We start from the raw sequence: 5,876 nt of genomic DNA, 5'->3' as shown, positions 1-5,876 counted from the left end.
GGGGAGGAAGGGAAAGGAGATTGTTAGCCGCTTTGAGACTCCTTCAGGTAATGATAAAGTGGGATATCAAATCCAAACTCTTCTTCTTCTGGCATTTCCCCCATGAAAACCCATTCTGAATTGGAACAAACAGCAATTTGAGTTTGGTCTGATTCAGTGGCAGAGAGTGAGTTTTTATGGGGAAAGTACCAGGGCAAAAAGAAAAAGAAGAAAAAGAGGACAAGGAGTTTTCAAGTGCCAGCCTGTGGCTAGAAATTCAGCACCAAAGGAAGTCTGGAGGCGACGCATTGTCCCACTGTCCCTGCTGATGTTAAGATTCAGCTGCTGGTCCAATTTGCTTCTGAATGCACTGGAGGAAGACACCATTTTTGTCCTTGACTTCTTGCAGCCAGATGTATTGGGACCCCCCCCCCGCATGTAAATGAACCTGACCGCAAAAGGATGCTTCACCTGAAACTCAGGTTTGGTGACAGGTGCTCCTTTTATTACTTTTGAAACACCATTTTCGACAGCAAACTGCCGCTTATTCTGGAGTAAATGTGCTCAGCGTCGGGGCAGCAGGTGCAAACTCTGTTTTATTCCTGTAGTCGTGATGGTGCTCTGATTTAAGTGGGTTTAAAAAGGGAAGAACGTAGAAGCAAGCTGGAATGGCGGCGAGAGAAGGCAGAATAAGTGTGAACTGTGTGTCACAACTGAAATAATATACATGATTGTCTAAACAGGGTCTCAGTTTTGCTTCTGTGCTTGTCGAATGCTAAGGGGCTTCCGTTTACCACGCCACAGGGTAGTCTGTGCTCTGGCCTCAAATCACACATGCAAACGATTTCGCCTTCTGATACTTCCTCTTTTGACTGTACAGAGGGCATAGCACAATCACTGCCTATGCTAAGATTTCGTCTAAATTACAAATGCACAGTGGTTTTATACCACTTTAAGCAGTTTGGCTTCCTGCAAGGCATCCTGGGAGCTGTAGTTTGGTGAAGTGTTTTCCACAGACCTACAACTCCCAGGGTCCTGCTTTCCATAGGCATTCCATAGGCATCTTGTTGTCCATTGTGAGAACAGGACGCTTAACTAAATGAACCGTTGGCCTGATCCACCAGGGCTCTTAAGTTCCTATGGTTCTCTGGGAAGAGGAGGTGGTGGTCTGTAATGTGAGCATGCCTGTGAGTGCTATTCAAGAAAGCCCCTGCTGTCCTATTGTATGCACAGTGTACAGTGGTACCTCGGGTTACATACACTTCAGGTTACAGATTCCCTAACCCAGAAATATTACCTCAGGTTAAGAACTTTGCTTCAGGATGAGAACAGAAATCGTGCTCTGGCAGCGCAGCGGCAGCAGGAGGCCCCATTAGCTAAAGTGGTGCTTCAGGTTAAGAACAGTTTCAGGTTAAGAACGGACCTCCGGAACAAATTAAGTACTTAACCTGAGGTACCACTGTACATTATTGTAGTGCACAAGGAATCAGGCCTGCATGAGTACAAAGTTTAGAATGGTTTCTTTTCTTAAAAAAATTATGCGCACAGTGTGTGCCAAAGTGTGAGAAAATATTTTGTGTAATTCATTTTTTGAGATCCAAGCCAAGATCCCCAACTGCCTTGAGAAGGAAACACTTTCTGAATCATAACAATTATGCTCCTTGGGGTTTGTGTTATCAAGCGAATGTTTGCTTTCCATACTTCTGCAAACAGAAAAGGATTTCCATTGTATCTCCTCAAGAGCTTATTATTTTAGTGTGTGTGTGTGTGTGTGTGTGTGTGTGTGTTTGTGATTATACCAGAAATGCAAGCGGGGTGGGAGGTGGGGAATGAAAACAGTTGTGTGTTCTGGTTTGCGCCTCTGAATTGATAGATTTCTCACCTGCCAGAGTGTCGGAGGGGGTGGGGAAAGGCCTAGCGGAAAGTGTGCACTTTGGGGGTTGAAAGGCAACCAGTCAGCCATGCAAACCCTTGCAGGGTGACAAACTCTTTTCAGTGGAAAGTTGGCTCAGTGGACAGTCCTAGTGACTCATCTAAAAAAAGTCCTTTCCAGCTAACTAGGAGAGGTAGTGTGAGTGAAGCTTGGCAGGCTCTCAAAAGAGGGCTCAGCTCCTTTGTGATCTGAATATCCGTGACGGGCTGTTGCCAATAAACCCTTTCAAAATCCCTCAGCAAACCCTCAGGGGCCCTTGGACATTTCTCCTTGGTTAACGTTGCCTTTCACTGTGGCTTTTGAAGAAACCTTGGGTGCCTCTGAAGTTTATCCAAGGTCTGAAGTAGCCACTTCCTTCAACGTCGTGCCCATGAGATGTCACTGGACTACAATTCCCACCATCCTCTAAGCATTGGCAGTTCCAGCTGGGGGCATCTGATGGGAGTTGGAGCCCAGCAACATCCTGGAGGGCACCAGCTTGGGGAAGGCTGGTCTGAAGATGGTACAGGAGGCAGCTGCCTTACTTTATTTATTCAGTATTTATAGAGAGAGCCTTGGGAATGCAGCCACTTGGAATAATGGCGTTGTCCCAAGTAATCTCCACACACACGCTTCTCTTCCACTTCTCCTTTCATCAACAGCACCACCACCTCTACGGTTGCCACTTAGGGTCATCTGTCTCTGAGTCCTTTCGTCTCCTACTTTTAAGGTTTGCCAGGTTCTGGGAGCTGGTGGGTCTGGAATGCTTTCTAGTGATAACATGTCAGCCTCAACCTCAGAGCATGGAAAGCCAACCAAGACTTATAATTTGGCATTAAATTTGGATAGTTTGATTATTTTATAATTTGGAATGTTTTTAATGTGGTTTTTATTGGATTGTTAAAATGGAAAATTTAATAAATATTATTACTAAAATAAAATAAAATAGTGATAACATGTCAGCCAGCTGCTCCGGCTCTGCCGCCTCCTCTTCTCCCATTATTTCCAAGCTTTCCCCCTCATCTTCCTCTGAGCTGTGATCTCCCTCAAACCCCTCTTGTAATTCTGAACTGTCTTCTTCTCCTCTGTCCAGTCCCTGACAGAACCACATGTCTTCTGCCTTGTGTCCCATGAAAGAAGAAAAGCACAATAGAAATGTAAGGAAATAAGTAAAGGTGAACAACAGGGTAGGGGCCATAGCTCAGTGTCAGGGCATGTAATTTGCATGCAGGGGACCCCAAATTCAGTCCTTGGTGTTTATAGTTAAAGGGATCAGGTGGATCTTGCTGTGCCTCAGAGACTGTCAACTGGGAAGTCCAATACTGGGTTGGATAAACCAATATTCTGACCTAGTGGGAGGCCGTTTCCTAGCTTTAAGTAAAGTTGTTATTATTTTTAAGTAGAATGGTGGGAATTAGACTCTAGTTCCCATTTGCAGAGTATGCGGAAGACAGCCCTGGGTTGTTTGACTCTCTAATTAGTTCTCTTTTTTTCATCTTATAAAAACTACGCAAGACCCTCTCTTCTAAAGTTTAAATAACATATAGTTTTTACTCACTGTACTTTCAGTGGCAGATAAAATATATACAATGCAGGTGGATGTTTCTTAAGATGCTAATACGTCTTACATAGATTACCAGCCATAGGCAAACTCCAGCCCTCCAGATGTTTGGGACTACAATTCCCATCATCCCTGACCACTGGTCCTGTTAGCTAGGGATGATGGGAATTGTAGTCCCAAACACCTGGAGGGCTGGAGTTTGCCTATGCCTGGATTAAACTGTTGCAGACTAACTCTGAGGCAGATGGAAGCAGCACAACACAACTGTTAAGACTGTTCTATTAACTGCCATAACTGTACCAACTGAAAATAACTGCCACAGAGTCTTTGACATCATAGAGTTCTACAGCTCTTGCAATCAATTCTTTGCATATGCATTCTGGATGCTAACATCCCACAGGTATCACATTTCTGAATACATTCTCAAGCAGGCAGAGCCATTCTGACAACACCACCTCATTCTGTCGCAAGGATAGACCAGGCCAGAGTCAGAGGTCATATTTGCAATCAGTTTTCAGCATCAGTCCCAGGGAGAGAGACATGAAATAACAGGTTAAAATCGGGCAGGCGTGTTTATGAAGACTTCTGACAATTGTGGACATTAAAATTACTGGGCCCATTATCTTTCCTCAATAACCATTAATTGCCCTTGAAGCTTGTCGGCAGGTGAGACCATGAATGCGCTGGAGGTGAAGAATGAAATCTGGCTTGTGTTTAAATCACTTCTCTTTAAAAACAAACTAATAATAATAATAATAATACATGCTCCCTTCCTCAGTTCTGGAAGGCATGTGCCAACATTTCTTATCTCATGATAAGAATCAGCCCCTGACAAGATGCAGAGCAGGGAGGAGAAAGACCTCACACCAATTTGAACCTCCCAAAGCAAGATTCCTCCTGGCTGTCTATCATTCCTATGACTGCCGTGGTGCTTGGTGCAACACACAGAACAGCGATAAGCATGTTTCTGTGGTGGAGGAAGCCAATAGAGCTGGAAGGAGTTGCATCTCAGTTGCTTCAGGAGCCAAGGTTTTGCAGAGAGAGAGAGAGAGAGAGAGAGAGAGAGAGAGAGAGAGAGAGAGAGAATGTCCTCTGGTTGTGCCATCAATCTGCTTGGCATTAATTTCCCTTGTCTGTTCTTAAGGCTCTCATAATCTCAAATCCTCTAGGGCATGCTGATTTTCCTTGTAAGATTTAAATGCATTTCCCCTCTGCAATTGCGCTTTCAAGTAAGACATCAGGGGTCCCTTGAGTCTGTGCCAGGTGGAAAGCTACACTCCCAGTACGCCATCTGGGAAGAGCCGACTACACAACCGTTTGGTTAAATGGTGTTTATTATAAATTGAGGTAAGGATCCATTTCCCCAGAATATAACCCTCTCCTCTACAAAGCAGTATTCTTTTCTGGAGAGATGAATCAACACTGCTGTCTCTTTTTCCTTGTCCCTGCTGATAATACGGAGTTGCCTAAGTGTTCTTCTGAGCAAGGATGGCCAAATCTGACAGTTTTTGCTTCTCCCCATTTCCCCCCCCCCAAAAAAAGTTCAGCTCATGTTTAAACACCAGCTTGCACTTTCTTCTAAGTCCTCATGAACATTCGTCAACATAGGAGTGTGAATTTCTCCTAATATTAATGCTTGCATGCAGTTCTGCCTAATATACACATTTTTTGCAAAGCATTTTCTTCCTAATAGAATGCATTTTGTATGTTATTTTCACCAATATATGCAATTGCATGCATACTGTACCCTAGCATATGCACTTTTGTGCTTGGCTGAAAAACTGCACTGGAAAATTAAGAGAAGAGGGGGTTTTGAAGGATGGCTGTGTCTTAGTCTCATATTGTTTCAGAAACTACAAATTAGATAGATTCACTTTTAAATGTGGTCTGAATCATATTTCTCTCCCCCCCCATCCCTACATCCCATGCTACTCCCCGATGTTCCAAAGACGGTTCAGAGATAAATGCACAATTTGCAGGTGATTCTGTCAATGTCAACTGTGAACTTACTTAATTCTCTGGAGACGGTGACAGACACGAATTCTTTAACAGAAGAGGCTATTGCCTCATACAGTGGCTCCAGAAAGATAAATGAAGAATAGGGGGGGGGGGCTGTGGCGGGAGACTGTGTGAGGATGAGCAAGTGATGTTAAGTGAAGATAAATGCTTCTGGCCCATTTCTGCAAGGTGAAAGGTACAGACGCCATCTGTGATCAACAGGACTCTGTAAGAGAATACCTTTTAAAATTTCTGCTTCACATATCTGCAGGCTGGGGAAAGGTGGCTGGCCAGAGAGAGGCACAGATTACTATTTCACAAGATTGTGGCAACATGTTTTACATATACAGAGACAGAAGTGAAATAGAGAGGCAGAGAGAGAGAATAGGCAGAGGAAATTATTTGTGATAAAGGTGTTGGACAATT

General features: G+C 43.9%; 1 long non-coding RNA gene across 1 annotated transcript; it reads left to right on the top strand.

The window, feature by feature from the left end:
* Nucleotides 1–3,547: 3,547 nt before the first annotated feature.
* Nucleotides 3,548–5,876, top strand: LOC128402790 (uncharacterized). The gene is made up of 2 exons (XR_008327772.1): nucleotides 3,548–4,118; nucleotides 4,231–5,876. It is a non-coding gene; the product is annotated as an uncharacterized LOC128402790 (long non-coding RNA).

Source organism: Podarcis raffonei, chromosome 15 (assembly GCF_027172205.1).
Source record: "Podarcis raffonei isolate rPodRaf1 chromosome 15, rPodRaf1.pri, whole genome shotgun sequence".
NCBI lineage: Eukaryota > Metazoa > Chordata > Lepidosauria > Squamata > Lacertidae > Podarcis > Podarcis raffonei.
Note: the sequence above shows the minus strand (reverse complement) of the source record. Positions and strands in the feature narration are given on the sequence as shown.